This window comes from Podarcis vaucheri (genome assembly GCF_965113315.1).
Source record: "Podarcis vaucheri genome assembly, chromosome: Z".
Classification (NCBI taxonomy): Eukaryota; Metazoa; Chordata; class Lepidosauria; order Squamata; family Lacertidae; genus Podarcis; species Podarcis vaucheri.
Window position 1 is genome coordinate 25358897 of NC_138758.1, and position 20583 is coordinate 25379479.

Consider the following 20583-nt stretch of genomic DNA (forward strand, 5'->3'; position numbering starts at 1 on the left):
TCAGCAAACTTGGCCATTTCTCTTCTCACTCTTAACTCTAGACAGTGGCATAGGAGGTGCGGTGGGTGCAGACTGCCCCAGGTGTCATCACTAAGGGGGTGACAAAATGGCAAAAATATGGTGTGTGTGTTTTTTAAAAAATGGGGCTCATGAAACTTTTTAGTTCAGTCAACATACGTAATGAAACGCGGCTGGCACTGGGCACCACACCACAGGGACCAGCACTTACCGCAGGGCCTGCAGCATGCCTGATCCACACTTCTCTCCTGGGAGTGACATGGTGGCTTGGGCTTCACACTGCCTGAAACGGCAGCATAGGGCTTGCGTCTGCCCACCGCCTCTCCTTCAGCTGCCCTACAGCTGAGGGGGAGGCAGCGGAGAGGCTTTACACAGTGCGCCCTGCCCTGGCTTGCCCCGTCCCCATGGGCTCCACCCCCAGGTGCAGGACGCGTGCACCACCCTGGGCAGCCGAGCAGCTAGCTACGCCGTTGACTCTAGATAACCTATTTACAAGTTACAAAGCACAGGTTGCAATTCTGAGCCATTGGGAACTCCACCTTCTACATCCCTTCATCAGCACTCTCCATTTTTTCCTGCTCTCTGCTTCCTTTTATGCAACCAGTTTCTGGTTCACAAGAGGACTTCACCTGTTATCCCATGACTGCTAAACTTACTCAGGAATCTCTGGTGAAGTACTTTGTTGAAAGCTTTTTGAAATTCCAAGTACACTATGGCTTTTGTGTTTTTATTTTTTGTTTTTATATATATATAATTTTTATTCATTTTTAAACATATTAATTGTCATACATACCACAAAGCTTTACATCTTATACAATCTTTTTGGACTTCCATCAACACCTCTGATGATCCCCCATTTTTATCTTTTCTTCTGCATTTCTTAAGTTCATATTGGCTTTAATTATCTTCACTAATGTCTCCCTTTTTATCCAATTATGCAATGATTCAAATTATTCACCTCACAAAACTTCTTGCAAACCTACAAATGTAATCTGGTCATCACAATTACTTTTCAAATAGTCCGTAAATTTACACCAATCTTCTGTGAATCTCTGGTCCCGCTAGTTTCGAATTCTTCCTGTTAGTTTGTCTCGTTCTGCATAGTCAATCAATTTCACCCTCCAATCTTCTTTCGTTGGTAATTCTTCTTGCTTCCATTTTTGTGCCAATAATATTCTTGCTGCAGTCACTGCATATAAAAACAGCTTACAGTCCTTTCTATTTATATCATCTCCTACAATGCCAAGTAAAAATGCTTCTGGTTTCTTAATAAATGTATATTTCAAGTACACTATGGCTACTGGATAATCTCTTATATGTTTGTTGATATTCTTAAAGAACTGTAAAAGGTTTGTGAGACAGGGCTTAACCTTGCAGAAGCCATGCTGGTTCTGTTTCAGCAAAGTTTGTTCTTTTTATATGCTTAGTTATTTCTTCGTTAATGATATTTTCCACCAGATTTCTCAGGACAAATGTTATGCTAGTTTGCCTGTAATTTTCAGGAATTTCCACTTGGGAGACAAAAATTTATGGCAGATCCATGTGCATGAACTAACTTTTGCAGGAAGGGAGTCTGAGGAACTGAGGCAAATACTGGTGTTGAGAGATGAAATTCTAGGCCTAAGAGACAATAAATAAATAAATGGACAATTCACCATGTCTGGATGGCACCCACTCAATTGTTCTCAAAGAATTCAAATGTGAAATTGCTGATTTTCTACCAGTTTCTTGGGTTGCTGAGTTTGTTTTTTCTAAGCACTCGTGAAAATTCACCAGCATTTTAGAACTAATTTCTCCTAATATACATATTTTTGTATGCCATTTTTCTTATATACACATTGTACAAGCACATCTCAATTTTAGTAATACATGCATTGTTACACATATTTTTCTCCAACATACACATTTCTGTACAAACTGTTTGGAGAACTGCATTGAAAAATATGCATAAATGTGAATTTTGAAGTATAAGCTGGTTTTGGTTTGCATATATTAAATGAAAGTGTAAATCAGGTTGAGTTTGAAGGAAAATACTAAATGAACCGTGTCCTAAGTTGTGAGTTAAAGAAGGCTTACATTAATTTGGGGGTTCTGTATTTGGTTCTGGTGGTTTACAGTCACAGACAATGAAATGAGCAGCTTAAAGATGATCTTTCTGAATACCCATGAAGGGCAAGTTCTCTTTATTAAATTCTAAGTCATCTTACTCTTCTTCAGAGATCTTTGAAAAGGATCTTATATTAATGTTTTAGAAACGTGCAAATTAATTTCAGTATAATTGTTGAATTAATAAGTTAAGAGGTACATGTTTAATCAGCCAAAGATTCTTTCATTGGCTGACAATCTTCATGCATTATATTAGTTTAACAATTAAGCCAAGCTTAAAATAGCAATAGGGATTCAGTTAGTAATTGACTGCTTCTTTATTCATTCAGCCTCGACCTACCCATTACATGGAATTCTATCCTTCTTCTACTTCTTTCAGTCAGAATCAGCCTAAGAAGGATGTGAGTCCTGCTAGAGGAAGGGTAGGCAGCAACTACTTGATGCTTTCTCCTCCAGTCGTTTTTTCAGTTCAAAATCACCCTCCCTACTGTGGGGAAAGACTGAGGTTTCAAGGCTGACAAAAATCTCAGAAAGTTATAAAATAGCTAGCTATAAAATAGCTGTATTTACTCCTTGGAAAGCCTTTTATGGCCAGGAGGGGGGTGGAGTAGTGAAAGTAAAGGTGTGCATTCTATGTTTACTGTATGGCGTGGTGGTTTGAGTGCTTCACTAGAACCTTGAGAGACCAGGATTCAAATCCCCACTCAGCCAGGAAGCTCCCTGGGTGACCTTGGACCAGTCAGTATCTTTCAGCTCAACCGACCTCACAGGCTTGTTCTGAGGAGAAAACTGGAGAACAATGTATGCTTCTTTGAGCTCTTTGGAAGACAGGTGGGATGTGAATGTAACAAATAAATAAACCCACTTGTATGCACCTTGTTTGCATTTTAAAGCCTTTCCCAAAAGCCTTGCTTTATGGCAGCCCTGCTTCATGTCAGAACTAATTCTGCACACAGGGATTTCATTTCTGACTCAAGAGGGCACTTTCTGCTTCACAGGGCTATTGATATCACAGGCTAGCATTTAAAGAAAGTCTGGGTTCGCAATGGTTCCACTACAGAAGGAGAAGGGTTGAAGAATTCTGAGTCCAAGCAGGTACCAGCAGCTGGATTCAGACAACATACCATGTTGTTTTCAAGCATCCTCAGTGATAATTTCAGAGTCCAGGTGTTATGTACTGAAGTTCTCACCCTGGGCCAGCAGGGGGAATCTGTAGATGGTTCAGGTCCACATATGGAAATAAGGGATCGAAAGTGACATTCAGTGATTGGATATTACAGAAAGTTGTTACAGTTACGTTGTACTGGAGCTCTATATAAGCAGGCTGGCTGAACCCTTCAGTTCAGTTCTGTTCTGGCCTGTGAATAAACAAGAGCTGTTTGGAGAATCGCTGTGTCATCTGATATGTTCACCCACAACTTAACGCCAGGTATGATGGTTTATGTCTACCGCCACCTAACATTCCTTGGCCAGCAGATTTTTAAATGGTTCAGAGTGCCTTACAAGAAAACACAGGCACATACATTAATTATCAGCATCCAAAACTCTCTCATTCCAATCATTTAGCAATCCATGATAGTTTAGTTGGTGGGCATGAGACCCATGATCTCAGGGTCGTGGGTTTGAGCCCCACGTCAGGCAAAAGAATTCTGCATTGCAGGGGGTTGTACTAGATTATTCTCATGGTGCCTTCCAACTCTAATTCTATGATTCACACTCAGGGCCAGCAGTAGACATTGTGCCAATGTGCCATCCAAAGAAACTGCTGTCCCACTTACTTTCTCTGCCCCTTGTCAACTGCACAGCTGCCACTAGCATGGTAACAGCACTGACCATGCATTGACTCCAGTTCCCAGTCCCTTTATGCGGAGAAAGGGCTAGGGCTCCTTCAGAGCAAGGCATTCTGGGCAAGGTGGCCCAGAAGATTGCTTGCTCCACCATGGCTTGGTTGCTATGACCATCCCTACTTGCACTGGAGCAATGCCTCTCAATCTCTCCTACAATTAGGAGCATAATAAACTGCCTCCTACTGAGTAAGACCACTGATCCATTTAACTCAGTATGGCCTGCTTGGACCTGCAGTGGCTCTCTAGTGATTCAGATGGGATCTTTCTCAACCCTATCCGGAGGTGCTGGGGATTGGAATTGTGAGGTGGGGGTGCTGTTCAGGGAGCTACAGCCCTTCTCCTGTTAATCACTCTCTCTTAACAAGGAGAGGAGATGGGATTATCTGCTACTGTGGCCTATACACATTCACACAAACATCCACCACTGTCACATCTTAGAATATGGAATTTGGTAGAGTTAGTGGACAATTCTTTAAAATACTCTAATTCCATTAGCAATGAATGAGCTAGGCTGGAAAAAAACCCCAGCATTTGGTTACTGATAAAATCAATTCAAATTAAACTACACATTAGCATTGCAATATTAATATGCACATATCTGTATGCAATTGTCCCTGATATACATATTCTTGCAACACATTTTCACTGATATAATTCATTTTTAAATGTTATTTCCACTTTACCATAAATATATTCATTTTAATACACCTTACTTAGCTACATTTCAAAATTCAGAGAACTGCACATTTCAAAGATGGCAGAAAGCAATCTGATCTGAATTTATCCCCCATCTCTAGTGATTGCATATCATTGTTCTGATGGGGGCATCTGGGTTAAAAACATGACAGTCTACACTGCTGGAAGTCAACATCCAGAGACCCAAGGTTGAAGAACCATATTCCAGGGTGTTTCTGGGTAAGAGGATCATGGCCACTATCAGGTAGCAGCCAAGGGAGAGTAGTCTGCAGCCAGCCAGTTTTGCTCTAACTTTGAATATCACTTTTACCCTCAAAATTAATTTGACCCCATTTTCCCACCTCAATTTTGACGTGGAAGTTCTCATTAGAGAACTTTTGTCCCTTCTTAACTGTCCCTGAGACATGTTGGAGCATATGCCACTCAGAAATAATTCCAGGTATCCGTCTCTTCATAAACAGCCTTGTTAATACCATCACTTCTAGTAGATTAATTTTTTTAATATCTTCTCATTCCAAATTTAGTGCTGCATGTAGGAGTTCTTACCTTTTTCCAGGTTACTCAAGCAGAAGTATTCATTTAATTCTCCCAAACGGAGTTATAAGGGTTTAAAATTACCTTCACTCTCCTGCCTAACCTTTCTGTCTCTTTGCTCATTTATTTCTCAACCAGTGGCAATGGACTGATATAAAAGATAACACAATCTGTGTTAATCAAGCCATTTGTGCGGAGACAGAAAATACTGTTTGATTAAAGGGGGAGGGAATGTTTAATGCTGAGAGAGAGAGAACTGTGCAAGCACGTTACTGCATTGACACAAACCACTGAATGTCACCTATATTAATTTTTGTTTTGTGGAACATGCATATTCTTAGGATCAATGTCCTTTAGAAATATGTTCAATCTAAAACCTAAAAGCTGTGCTTCTGTGCTAAAACTTCTGCAAATATTTATATTACTGAAAAGTTGCCTTTTCCTGGTTCCAGAACATATTGTTCAGAGGGTGCTATGTGAGGGTTCACCACTGAAAAGGCCCTTTCTTTAATCACCACCTCCCCAACCTCTGACATTCTGAGGGGAGCCTCGGTAAATGATCTTAAGACCCAGGTGGGCTGATAAGGTGCTGGGGTCCCAATCTGTGTAAAGCATTATAGGGTTTGGGGGTGTTTTGTTTTGGTTTTGTTGTTTTGTTGAACAACCTTAAATAATATTTTGTGTTGAGAAAACTTGAAGAGCTTGCTGGATCAGACCACTTGACTGACGTAAGTAGTTATGCTGCTAGTAGGTTGTTAGGTTTTGTAAGGAAGTTACAAAAGTTGTAAGGAAATGAAATATTGTTTTTTAGTCTTGCTCTTCACTCTGGGAACATGGTTTCAATGAAGAGTGGAGAATAAATCATTTAAACAGGATAATTAAATAATAAATTATACTATGGTAAAAATTGTATTAATTGCTCTCCATTTTTACCCCTGGCCCTGCCTACCAATTGTTGCCCATACAGAGATGTCTGAAAAAATGTTTCCCCACTACTGCTTTGGTTAATGATTGCTGGAGGCTGTAGTCTACTCTATGCATTAAGGATCTGTATTTGAAGTATTTGGGGTTTTAATCATTTTTATCTTATTTACTCTTGTTATTAAGTGGAACTTTAATTTGGATGGGTTGCATGGCCCCCCACCCTTATATTATGATGAAGGGCAGGCTACTTCGAAATATTTTAAATAAATGCCAGTAAGTATAAGCAGAAGCAGGATATTTTTCCAACTGAGATTATTCACTAAGTGAATCTATGGGTGAGGCATTGATGATTGAGCAGAACAAGAGTGGCTTTAAACTTCACTGCACACACATATGGCATCAGTACAAAAACAAAGCAAAGATCTGAATAATATCCACATGCAACATTTGTGACATCTTAAAACTGAGATGTCTATTCAGTACTTTAAATAACATTTATCTTTTTAAAGGAAATCACATGCTAAATAGGGGGAAATCTTAGCAATCAGTAGGAAACTTCATCCAGGAAACAGCTGTTACATATCTTGTGTGTTTGTGTGTATGTATAACATTCATTTCCAGCTTTGCCCCTTTGATAGTCTGATATTGAAGAAGCATATAATTGTATTGGGCCCCTCAATGCCTCTTCTGGAAAAAGCTTGTCAAGCACAACATTATCTGCCATCTCCCTCTCTGATGGTATGACTAGCCCTGATCTGGGGCAAAATCCAGGCAAAGGGGGTTTCAGAAGTATCCCTGGTTCCTGAGACATGAGGAAGATCTCCTTCAGAAGTCCCACTAAGATTAATGGAAGCCTTGCAAGACCACCATGTTGTTCACTTAGCAATTTGACTAAAAGTTCAGCACAAACTCAGGGTGACTGTTTAGAGCCTGCCAATGCCCCCTGAGCAAGCATTCTTGTTATTCTGGAAGTAATTGTGAATGTTAAAAGGTATGATGTGAGCTTTGCTACAAAAAGAAATACATAACACTAAAAATACCCCAGTGATCCATGCACGTTGCCCATCGTGTCTGACAAATTCAATTAAGTCAGTCATACATCATTTCCCCCAGTGTTATTGATAGAGACACAGCAGTATTGAATTTTAATTATTCAGCACGTATCGATCCCACAATAATTTGGCGAGAATGATTTTCAAGTTGTCAGTCCCCTCAAGAGGCAACAGCTATTATCTAATTATATATCACACAGTGTCATTTGAGCAAAAAGGAAAAAAGTCTTGCAAATTTTTACAGACAAGAGACTCACACATAGCTCACAGTGACATGGAGTGGCTGTAAAGAAGAAGTGGCAATGGCCTTTTCATTTGTATTGAGAGGGGGAAATGCCATGTCAGAATTACACTTCGGAGAAGTTCACATTTTATACAATTCACTCGACAATCGCCGAGCAAAGGCCTTCTTCCACAGATCCATGTGGGCATACAGCTATGTGCAGTGATATCTCCATTCCGTAACCTGTTATCATCTCTCTCTGAGGTTGAACAAAGAAGATTATTGAGCCATGAGTAGCCCCACAATACACACAGCATTAATCACATGTAATTTCCCCATGGGGCTAAATGCAGCTGGGAAGATAAGGAATTTAGAAGCAGAATACTGACAAAGGGGAAAGAGTATATACTCCTTTTAAAAAAAAATGCTGTTCTAACTTTTAAAAATATGTTGCTCAAGTTTTAAAAAATGGAACATGGGGAAAACAACATAGGATTAACAACATGGCCAGTTTGATCCATGCACATGCACATGCACTCACAGACCGATAAGTGGTGTTCTCAGATATGTCCATGGCAAGTGGTCAGCCATCTGACAGAGCAAAGGTGGCTAGCCTGCAGTCCTCAATATTGATGGACTCCAATTCCCACCAGCCCCAGCCAACATGGCCAACAGTCAGGGAAGATGGAAACTGTAATCCAGCCACCTGTGTGGCAGATGCACGTGTGGTGGCCTTGCTCCTGAAAGAATAATTGGTCATACAGCCACATGTTGTGAATGCAAGGTTCCCTAAGGCAGTGTTCTTTGACCTTCAGAGCCCAGATGTTGTTGAACTTCAACTCTCATCACTCCTAACCATCGACTAGGCTGGCTGAAGAACATATTACCAGTTATGGATGTGGGTAAAATTCCTTCCCAGGCCCATCAACTAGCAGCTAACAGAAGTCTGAAAAAGAGGCTGAAATCTGAGGGAGGGAAGGGTAGATAAAGGTTGACTAGGGATAAGAAGAGGATGCACTGCACTCGGAGCTGTACCTAGGTGATCTTGCGCCCCTGGCAGAACCGTCTGGATTGCGCCCCCTAGCCACAAACAAATTAGTTCTTCTCTCCGCCTCTCCTCCAACTCCCTCACACACCCATTCAATCCCTCACACACTTCACCTTGTAATAAATTCTGATTGAAGGAAGACACCAAGATGAGGAAGGTTGACCTAGATGACGGTATATAGGCGTCTCCCTACTTGTGCGTAGGTTACATTCCAGGACCTTGCATGCATGTGAAATCGCATAAAGTGGGGAGCACCCCACTTTCATAGGGAGAAGGGCATGGGAGCCAATTCCTCGGGGCCAAGTTTCTTTCACCCCCTGACTGCACTCCTATTCCTGACTTTTAAGGTCAGGGGAGAGCTGAACATGATGGAAGGTTCCCCCTTGCTCAACCCAGCCCTACTCCTACTCAGGCAGTAACCAGCACCTAGTTGACCCCCAGGCAACATGGAGTGACTTATGCTTCAATAGAATTGGGTGCTGGGCAGGGAGGTAGCAGATGCCCCTCCCATTATTACTGTGTGTGATGCACAAAGTGCCCCATCCCAGGGGCGTAGGAAGGGGGTGCAAAGGGTGTGGGTCGCCCTGGGTGTCATCCTGAAGGGGGGTGACATTTGGGGTGGCCCCTGCCTGCCTGTGACTCCCCCAAGCCCAGCAAGCGGTGAAGCAGTGAACCAGTGTGGTGTAGTGGTTAAGAGCGGTAGTCTCGTAATCTGGGGAACTGGGTTCACGTCTCCACTCCTCCACATGCAGCTGCTGGGTGACCTTGGGCTAGTCTTTGAAGTCTCTTAGCCTCACTCACCTCACCTCACCTGTTGTGAAGGAGGAAGGGAAAGGAGAATGTTAGCCGCTTTGAGACTCCTTAAAGGGAGTGAAAGGTGGGATATCAAATCCAAACTCTTCTTCTTCTTCTGCAGCTCTCCCCCTCCCCCCGGCTCGCTGTAAGCTTGGAAGTCACAGGGTGTTGCTGAATGTCACCCCCTTTCAGCCCGACCCATGACTTGGAAGGGAGGGATGCTACTGAGTCTCATATCTGGGTGAGTAGAGGCAATATCCAGCAGTTGCTGCTGGGGAGGGGAATAATACACTTTACTCCCCTGTGTGGAGCGGTTGTATCCAACTAAGTTCTACTCAGAGTAGACCCAGTGAAATTGATGAGCCAAGTTAGTCATTGCCATTCATTTCAGCAGGTCTACTCTGAGTAGGACTAGCACTGGATACAACCCAAGAATTCCCCTTACCCCGCATTAGCTGCGATGAAGGAAAACAGGAGACATAGTTGCACAGCGTATTTAAGTGTAACATGTAGTCTGACCCTTTGAAGTGAAGGAGGACTCAGCAACATCCATCAATTATATTGCTATAACTGCATTATAAACATGTGGCACCAGATGGCGATGTAGAGCAGTGATTTGCCGCCAATGGGATTTTCCATTGACAGCTTTTATTAGGTGTTTTTCTATAGCGTTTTTTAAATCAGTATACAGTAGATCTAACCAGCCTGTCTGTGTTAGATCTCCTGAGCTTAACAAGTCTTGCACAATTCCCCTTCCCCAAGTCCTTGCATTTTTGGTGTGTGTGTTTCCCCCCCAGCAGACAGACCCTCTGCTTAGCTTTCAAACGCTCTTCTGCCTAGCTACATTTTTCAACTTCTCAGCTGGATGCCAACTCTTGCAACGCACAACCCCTGAACTCAGGGTGATTCTAGAAGTGATCGTGCTGGGATGAACTCAGCTGGAATGAACACACACACACACACACTTTCTTCATAAAGACAAATGGCACAGCAATACTCTCTTGGAAACAGCTTTATATAGCAAGGACAGAAATAAGCAGCTGACCACAGCTTCCTCCAACAGTGTTGTCTGAAGGGCTAGATTGCAGCAAATGTTACCTTGAGAGGTTTCTTTCCTTTTTTCTGCAAAAACCTTATAATATAGAAACAGATATAAAATAAATGGTGGGTGAACAGAGCCTCCAAATGGGGTGGTTAAATATTTAGAAAATGACACTCAACTTCCACTCACTTCAAATGGAGTCACATTTCAAAAAAAAATTAAAAGGTTACTGCTGGTTTGAGGGCAATTTAGGAACTAGATATATTTTTCATTTTGAAAGAGAGACATTCAAGAAAATCTGGACCATCTAAAAAAATTGAGAGGGAAATGACATCAGGAATTCAGCACAGAAGACTGGAATGGCAAACTTGCGCAAAACAAGAGTTACATATTGTAATTACTAACAGGTTAGTACTTATTTAAGTGGATGTGAGCATATATGCCAGATTCATTGCCACCTTGAAGATTCTCTGTATTCTTCATTATAATGCGAGTTTGTATTTCCCCTTTCCCATAATCTGAGTAAAGTTGCTGCATATGCCCATGATTTGTATTGAAGCACGTGAAAATTAGTGGTTTTGGCTAGGTGAACAAAATAAGGATCAAGCAGACTCAGCAATGGAGAATAAGAAGGTAAAGTTTATTGCCAGGCAATAAGGACCAGTTGGAATATCTTCCAAAGAACTGGGACCCCGATTGACAGAAATACAGGGGTCTTTATACCTGAGCAAATCACAGCAAATCATAGATCATAAGACAATCATGAGGGACTCATAACTTGGTCAGCAAAAATCAGCCAATCAGCAAGCAGTTGTCACGCTTCTAGCTCCTGGTCTAGCACTGGTCAAGCGCAGGGTTCCAGTTCTGCTTTCCGATGCTTGTGGTGACGCTCTGTCTAACCTTTCCCCTAGTTATGACAGGACAGGGAGCTTGGACATTTTGTGGTTTTGCTCTTCCTGTTCTGTGGATTAATTTAGCCTGTATCTGAGGGGAATTTGTACCAGAATCTCTGATTCATGTCTTTCCCCTTTGTCCGGGGTACACAGATGTTTCTAGGGGAAAGGTCGGTTCCTAACTTTGCTGTTTCAAGCAGTTTGCAGTTAGCTAAGGCACAGCTTCCCTTTTGATTCAAAATGGATTATAAGTACTGTAATCCTTGATTCATGTAAGCATATATGAATATATATTGAATATATTGATTATTGATAACTGGTTATATGGATAGTATAGGGGTAGCCCTTCCTTCCTTGCCTCAGTATATGAGATGAAATATTGCAGTTCAACAACCTCTGGGTGCCACCAGACTGGCAGCCTGTGGTGTAGATCAGAGTAGAACTGGAGAGACTTTGAAACTCAGTCATTTTCTCTCTGCTTAACCAAACTTGCAAGGTTGTTGCGAGAATTAAAATGGTGGGGAGTAGAAAAGCATATATGTCACATCGTGAGCTGTAAGAAGGAACGTGGCTTATGAATATAGTGAAGAAACAGAGTCCATGGCCACAATTGCTGCCAAGCACTACATGAAATTAATAATAAAACTATCCCATGTATTCGTTAGCATGGAAACACTCAACAGAATATTGAGGATAGGGGTGGGGAGTGGCTCAAGCTGAACTTTACTACAATGCATACCCTGTGATTCCTAAGCATTCGTCCATACTGCTAAATAATGGGTGCTTGCTGAGATTATCCATTGGCAAAGGAAATATACTCTGTATAGGCTGACGAGTGCTCTTATTAAATGACATGATGAGTCTTGCTACTGGAAATTGATCACCTTGGGTTCCAATTAATACCTGACTGTTCCAATAATTATTTCAGAGCAAATTTTTTTTTATAAAAGAGAGAGTGAGAGAGAAAGAAAAGAAGGAAAGAAGCAGTTTAAAACCTGCCAAGTTGTTCAGAGCCCCAATCGTCACATTTCCGTCAATAAATGTGAGCAGCTTTCCAACAGAAGCTCACAGGTGCACCTGAGATCAACATCTAGCTGAAGGCAAAAGGAAAAAAAAAATAGGGCAATTAAGCAAGGGCTGTGAGATGTTTGCAAGGCAAAATGCTCTCTGAAAGGCTCCATCAATCAAAACCCCTTATTATCTCTGAATGTGACATCAAATCCATGTAAAGTATAATACATTTTCTTGTCAGTCAGACACCTGACATTATGTGTCATGTATCTAATTATTCAGCTGTATGGGGAGGGGGAAATTCAGTACTTTAACTACTAGCAGAGCGAAGAGATGGGCAAACATCCTAGAGCATAAGAAAAGCCCTGCTGCATCAGAGCAAAGCACCATCTGGCCCAGCATTCTGCTCTCATGGTGGTCAACTGGTTGCCACGGGGGGAACAGCACCTTCCCCTGCTCAAGTACCATGAGACTGATTGAAATTGTTGCCTCACCCTATGGATGTATTCCCCCCCCCCAAAAAAAGAGCTTTGTTGAATTTTATGAAAATGCGTGTTACACAAATGTAACAAACAAAAACTGAATGCAATATTAGGCACAATGAAATCAGTAAGTAGTAGGAAAAACCATTTCGGCCATGAATTGTAAATGGGGTAAAAGAATAAAGACTCCAAAGAACCTAAACGTCTTTCGCTACTCAGCTTCATTGGATAACCCAGGTTGCAATGTTATGAGAGGAAGAAAAGCCTCTTTCTGTCTACTTTCTCCACACCATGCATTTTATACATGAAATGAAAAAAGCCCCAAACGTTGTAATCTGGAGAAGAATATACTGTTCTTACAGACCATTATGCCTTGAAGTGGCTTCAAACAATGTACGGTACAAATACAAAATTGCAACTAGGATTGTGCATCTTGCAGGAATTCAGCTTTAAAGTGGAACATTTCCTTGACAAACAAAATCAAATTGCAGATGTGTTTGTCAAGACAAGATCTCTTCACTCTCTGATTTGTTTTGACATCCCACACTGTATCCCATATGGAATGATAGTGTTTTGCTTATTAAGAATGTGGAGAAATTTCCACCTGTGCACTCATCAGTGGCACCCAGTCTGTTATCCAGTAGAAGGAGAACTTCCAGTTGTTCATAGATGACAGTTTTCTAATGGTATATTGGTCAGCAATGCCTGCAACAACTATTGAGTGCTGTACTGTACTGAGGGTTTCATATGAAACTCCCTAATTCAGAGGTCTGGGGGATTGCTGAGGATGGAGAAATGAAGAGGGTGAACTCTTAACGAACTGAAACATTCATCTAGAGGAACTTGAGCTTAACAAGTTCATTTCATAAATGGACAAAATTATACTAAAGCCAATTCCTTTTTTTAAGGGGGGAAAAGGTTGAAATAGAGCTAGTTCCTTCTTAAAATGAACTTTTCAGGCACTAGCTTTTGCCGAATGATAAGACATCTTCAGTAGCTTTGCTCTCAGTCCCTGATCAGCTGAGCTCTACACATAATGCTCAAATCTGCATATGCCAGTTGGCTGCCTGAGAGTTCAGACAGTCTGCTTCAATTCAACTGAAACCTAGAGGATTGTGCTACAAGGATGACCATCTTCTGACATCTGTCACCATGACCTAGTCCTGCTGGCTGCAATGACCTCATCTTTCTCCCCCCAAAAAACCTCTTGCTGCATTAATAATGGGAGCACCAGCAATAATAGCACAGAACGATTATTTAATGAAGTGTGGGGAACCCCACCAATGGAAGTTTCTCTTTTAAATCCAAGTTACAATTATTTTTATACTTCCAGTCCAAGAACTAAAGTAAGTACCTGAAGTTAAACAGAACCTCCTGTTGTGAAGGCAGACCAGATGAACTGACCTGGACCCTGGAGTCACCATCTGTGCCCCCTGTGTGAGAGATACAGACTGCGGCAACACGAGAACAGGCCTTTTCTGAAGTGGTTCCCTGTTTGTGGAATGCTGTCCCCAGGGAGGCTTGCCTGGCACCTTTAAAGTCTTTAGGTGCCAGGCAAAAGCGTTCTTGTTCTCCTAGGCCTTTTGCTAATAAAACAATCTTTGGCCTTTTAAATTGTGGCAGGTATTGTTTTTGCTTTTTACTTTGTTGTGCATTACTGTGCTTTTATATTGTTAACTGCCTCTTGACCCTTAGATGAACAGCAGCAGAGAACTTTAATGAGGAAGGGGAAGAAGAAAACCCAGAACATGGTTGAGATTAACAATTGCCAAGAATCCCAAGCTTGCTTACTTTGGAGTAAGCCCTCCTGAACTGCCTTAGCCCCTGCCTGGACAGCCAGACAGAAGCACCTCCTCCCAGATGCCATTAATGGGATGCCCCTTTCTTTGGAGGGGCAGACAGAAGCTTACAACCTCCCCTCCAACCAAGACTAAGGCCAATCCAATGCCAAATCACCAAAGTGGTGACAATTGCGATGAGGTAGGAAAAACCCTCAGATGGGGCCAATTTAGCCTGAAGGAAAATTTCTGCCCGGCTCCAAATATGGCAACCAACAATGTCCATAGCAAGGTCAAGTAAAACACAGAAAGAGAGGGTGGGTGGGGAATCCAACAAGGAACTGCACAAAGGGGAAGAGGCCTGTTTATATGCTCCAGGAGCGGATCCAAGTGAAGCCTATTGGCTCAGTTGGGGCTGCCCCTGGCTAGCCCCTGTCTCCCAGGTCACCTGCCATGGGACAATTCGGCCAGCAGACCTACAATCTGCTTCCCGACCAATGGAGAGAGCCAGTTTGGTTCCCCGTCAGCCAGGAAGCTTTCCCCATGCAGTTGCCATGTTGGATAGCATGGAGGATGCGGTAGCTGGCCCACAACACCACAGCACCAGAGATAAAGTAAGCCAACTTCTAGATACATTGAGCTAAAAGAAGTTCTGGTTCTTTAAGCAGAGAAAACAAAAGCCCCATGAAAAGCTTGTCCTTGTGTCATGAAGATAAGATGAATGGAGAAAGAGAGTGGATACCCTCAGAAATCCAGTCTCTGTGCCAAATCTCAAGCGTATCTGGAATCCTACACAGATGTAATTCCAAAAAACAAACTATCCACTCAGAGCTCCATGTCACAATACCTTTCTGCAATCCTATTTATGGTGTACATTATTGAGTGGCCAGTGTCTTAGGAGTCACATAAAAGAAACACAAAGTTTTTGTGAGTGAATGAGAAAGAAAGGGAGGCACCAAACCTGGAGAATTTATCCAATCTGATTTTAAGGGTAAGAAATTGGGATGCTAGCTTAGCCTTCTCAGAAGGCAGCTGGCCCCCCCTGCAGGTCAATCTTTGTATTAGCCTCCTTAGTCCTGGTTGTGTGGAATTCTGCTTGGAATAACCAAATGCAAGTGTACAGCTGAACAAGTCAGGGGCTAGTTGCCTGAGTAGTCTGCCAATTAAAGTGAGTTTAGAAGAAAGGCTGACAGCTTTGTGATGAAGCCCTCTAAATTATTTACTTGCCTTCTGAAAGAAGCACACCTAGAAGTGTTTTCTCTCTCCCTCCTACCCTCTTTCCTTTTAAAGAACAGCTTTGATACTTTTGCGAGATGAAAATAAGGTGAAAAGAAAATCATCCTTTAAAAAGATTCCTGAAGCTCCTCTTGACTGGGGAGGAAAAAAAGCCAAGCTCTTGTCTCCTACCTCTGAGTGATAGGAGATTCATTGTCTGCCTTTCAAGCTGTCTATTGTGGTTGAGACAATCTGCTCCTCCTCTAGCAATCCTATTGAAGCAACATAGCCATTTTATTTTATTTTTTGAAAAAGATTAATTGACTGAAATGCAACGAGACTGCAGAGCCCCGTTTTGCTCATGATCTTCGGGGTTGCTTTGTGCAAAGAGGTCAGCCCTTAGCCACGTTTGCATGGAATTCTGGGAGATGGAGAAGGCACAAAAGCTATTTCAAGCCCCTGTTTATGACAAGGCTTTGTAGCCACAGTAATGAGACGGTGGGCTAAAGCGTGTATTATTCGAAACCATTTTGCAGTCTTGCAGCATGGAAAATGAAGACTGTGCCTGAAAGACTACCGTCTCTTTAATTCTGTTCGGAGGGAATAACGATGAAACACTCGGCCATAAGAGGATGTAATTGTCAGTGCAGTCACTTTAATCAAAGGCATCTGCAAACATTAACTGACAACTTGCCCATTGTTTCAAATTTGTTGCACTCTTCCTAGTTATTTTTTCCCATTTAAAGCAATGATCCGAATCAAAGGGCCAACTACATGCGGGTGAAATATCATTATCGATTGCAAACCCCAATCCCATAATGACTTTGTCTTTCAGTAAGTATTTAAGCAGACACTGATAATTACACAGCTCTATACAGATTTAGAGATAAACACCACCTCTAGTCATTGTAGCATGGATTTTTTTTTTTCGAGGGAGGGGGCTGGTCGCCTGTTGTTGCTACTCCAATTCCCATTAGCCTCTGGTCTGGGATTCAGGACTCTCAAAAAATCACCATAGGTGTGTTATAAATAATAATTGTCTGGAGTAGGGATGGGGGAGAAATTTGATCCAGCTCACATTTTAACCATGAACCATAATTTGCACTTCCAAAACATTACATGAACTACTGTACAACCTTGTTTCAAAATTAGCATGTCTCCAAATTTTGGATTGCAATTTTGCAGCCAAGTAATATGTTTATACTAGGGTACAGTGTGCATTAAAATCTACATGTTGGTGAAAATAAAGAACAACAATGCATTATATTTAGGGAAGTTGCTTTGGGGGGAACATTGCATACAAGCATTACGAGAAATTCACACTAAAATGCTGGTGAATTTTCATGGGAGCTATTATTCATAAAACAAAAGCAAAATCACAGATTGATGTGGAAATGTGGAGAATGAGTTTAAGAATAGAAAAAATGGGAAATGAAGAAAAACTAAAATTGACAGATTAACCCATTCCTAGTCTAGAGAAACAGAAGAAGCGCAACAAAGAATAAGAAGACAGCTGTCACAAATCCCAACTGTGAGTAAATTTTGATAAGCAAGAGCACAGCTTTACTTTTGGACTATTTTTGCAGCATGCCTGCATGGGGCTGTTTCTAGGGGGTGAGTTGGAAGAGCATCATTCAACATCTGCCATGCAGACAGGTGGCAGGCCAGCAGGGGTTGAATGTCTCCCAGGGATTTGTATCACGGCTTGCCCTAAATTATTAAATATGTCCCTTTTCTCCTACTTGTGAATTCTGAGCAATGAGGAGCAGGGAACAGCTTATGCAAACTCTCCCTCAAGAGTAAAGTGCAGTAAGAGCCAGTATGCATTGTGCAATAAAGTACAAAAAACAGCAACAGGAGATCATTCAAAAGCACTGTTTAGCTATTGCTTCTCATCTCCATCACTTCACATTGAGAAGGTAAAGTCCATATTCACCCCAACCATCTTGCCTTCCCAGTATCAGTTTATTATATATACGTTCTCATTGCTTTCTCAGTAAATCAGTGCTCAAATTACTGAGAGGGAGATCCCTAATGATATCCACAAGCCCCACTCAACTCCCACCAAGATTTAGCCAAATCATTCCCCCCCCCCCACCTAGCCTTCTAAGTGGAGTAGCTAAGGCATACTCCGCAACTACCCCGGAAAAACTGGGAAATCCCATTTTTTATCATGGGAGAACTGCAGCCATTCTGGTTGCTGTGATCTCTTATAACTTCAAAGCACAATTTCACTGTGCCTGGAAAAACTACTTTTGGGGTGGAGCCATGGCATGAAGTTGCATGAGATCACAGCAACCAAAATGACTGCCATGCTCTCATGATTAAAAAAAAAATGGGAAGATGGTGTCCTAGAAGACGGCATCCCAGATTCTGGCTTCAAATTGTTGAAGGGTGTGGCTAAGGCAGCTTAGCCACACAGGAGCATGGGAAGCTGCCTTATACCGAGACCACTAGTCCATCTAGTTTCCCGTTGTCTATACCAATTGGCAGCGGCTCTCTAAGGTTTCATACAGGGTGCTCTCCTAACCCTAGCTGGAGATGTTGGACATTGAAACTGAGGCCTTCTGCATATGAAACATGTGCTCTGTCACTGAGCTATGGGGCTTCCCTGCCTCCGGTCTCCCAGTAATGTAAGTATTGCAATAAATTTGGCTAGATTTCACACTACCCAAAGTAAGTTACAGAATCTGCCCTTGGAATTCTCAAAAGCTTTCTTTTCATGAAGGAAGCTTACATTTTTCTTCCTCATTTTCAGGACACTTGAGAACTGCTTTAGAATTTCCATGGATGTGGGCTTTTGAGTTTCTCTTGTACATGTGAGGGGGCTGAGGGTGGTGTGGTGTATGTTTTTTTCTTTCTGGTCAATTTTTCTCAAGCATTCTGAATCCTGCCTGCCTAACTACACTTCTGGATCTTAGGGGGTGGGGTTACTTCATGCTGTCTTCTCCTGGGTTTTATAATGAACCACAGGCACCAGGGAAGGCTGAAGAATGCAGACCACCAGCAAGATGATCTGTAATGTGAAAGGAAGGACACTCACAAACACCCCTCTGCCACCTCATAAGTAGGTAAACATAACAGAACCACGGCACTCTACATGACAAATTCATAGAAGGTTTCTCTCCTTTTGGACAGTTTTCAGATTCTCATCAGTAGGTGGGGAATGGCTGGAGGTATGTGACCAAATTTAGGGCGCAGCTATTTCAGTACCAAAAGAAAGTATTTCAGGGGCCTTATTGCTTGCTTGCTTGCTTGCTTGCTTGCTTGCTTGCTTGCTTGCTTGCTTGTAGAATGTAGACTACTGATAAGACAATTGCAGGATGAAAGGAAGGACACTCACAAATATCCTTCAGACACCTCAAAAGCCACCCCATGAGAATTTCATTGAAAGTTTCTCTCCCATTTGATAATTTGCAAATTCAAATTATTTTCTCATTAGTAGATGGAGAATGGTTGGCAGGGGAACATGAGAAAAATTTCTGGCACAATGCTAGCTTTTTCCATTTTGAAAGAAATCGTTCCGGGGTGGTTGTTTCCTTTCTGTTTGCTTGTTTGTTTGTTTGTTTGTTTGTTTAACTCAAAGCAGCTCTGCATGCATCTGAGAGCAAAAAAAAGGGAAGCAGAAGCTGTTTCACTTTTACCCTTCTGGCCATTTTTATTTTATTTTATTTTATTTCAAATCACCCTCTGCACTTTTTTATATTAATTTGTTGTTTATTTGCTTGGGCATTTCTGCACTGCCCAATCAACTGTGTCCTCGGGGCAGCTCTCAATTTAAAAATCAATAAAACACAAATATAATCAACAGTACTAAAAAACAATATAGGAACACCTGCAGCATAAAACCATACAAGGGCATAAAATCATTAAGTGGTACTAATAATAAAAAAGAGGGGGGAAACAAAATAATACTGACAGATCAAAGCAGGCAATAAGAAAAGCCTGGGAGAGGGGAGGGAGGGGCCTTGCACCAGTAATGGTCAGCAGGGCTGGTGCACTTACCTGATCTCCCATCACCAGTATCACTGCAGCTCATTGTAGCTGACACAATGCAAACCCACCAGCAAATACAATCTAGCACTATTGTTGGTTCATTTGCACTGTACTGACCTTGCCGGCCCCTCTCTTCACTGCTCTCCCTCCTGGTAAGTTGCTCCAGCATTCCTCAGATGAAAATAGGGTCATTTCTCACTCCCCACCCACCCAACTGACTCCCCCCCTCATTTTTGTCCCACCCACCCCCAAGCATTTCTACCACCACTTTGCCAACAGGACACAGCACACACATCCTCCACTGTCCTGAGAAGACCCCTTAATCCTGATTTGATTTGATTCTTTGGTAGATTTACAAAAAAGAAAAGCAGACACCAATAAATAAATTTCAGAAAGGTGCAAGACTGAACGTGGATGCACAAAGCATTTTAAAAAAAAATCAAGACTCCTTGCATTCCAGTCCCCCTTTCTTCCCACCCAGGGAGGCCCTGACCTCTGCCTGCACCTCAGAGCCAGCACTTCATGCAAGTCTGGGCCCAGCAGCAGCAGCCTCTTCTCCTCACCACCACACTCCAGTAGCCACTGGAGTGTGGGAGGAGGCTGATAGCAGTGGCCATGGAAAGGCAGAAGGATGCTCCCTCACAGCCACCACTGCTGTCCTCACAGTCACTCGGGCCAAGCGCCAGCTCATCCACCTCCCCAAGCTTTGAGGTGGCGGAAGTGGTGGGGCAAACAGAGACCTTCCACGATCAAATCAGCTTTCATAATTCTGTAACTGCCCCTGGAAAATAGTGGCACTTGGAATGTATGGCATTGTGGCTATTAACATGAGGTCGGTTAAGTGTCCCTGCCCCACTGATCATAACTGTTTTGCATGTATAAAGGGGGAAAGAAAGAAAGAAAAGTGACCCTATATCTTCCCC

General features: G+C 42.2%; 1 long non-coding RNA gene across 1 annotated transcript; it reads right to left on the reverse strand.

Annotated features, from left to right (window-relative positions):
- Positions 1–767: 767 nt before the first annotated feature.
- On the reverse strand, positions 768–3542 carry LOC309523391. Its single transcript, XR_014215343.1, has 2 exons — positions 3249–3542; positions 768–1638 (listed from the first exon to the last, which is right to left on the reverse strand). It is a non-coding gene; the product is annotated as an uncharacterized lncRNA (long non-coding RNA).
- Positions 3543–20583: the final 17041 nt, after the last annotated feature.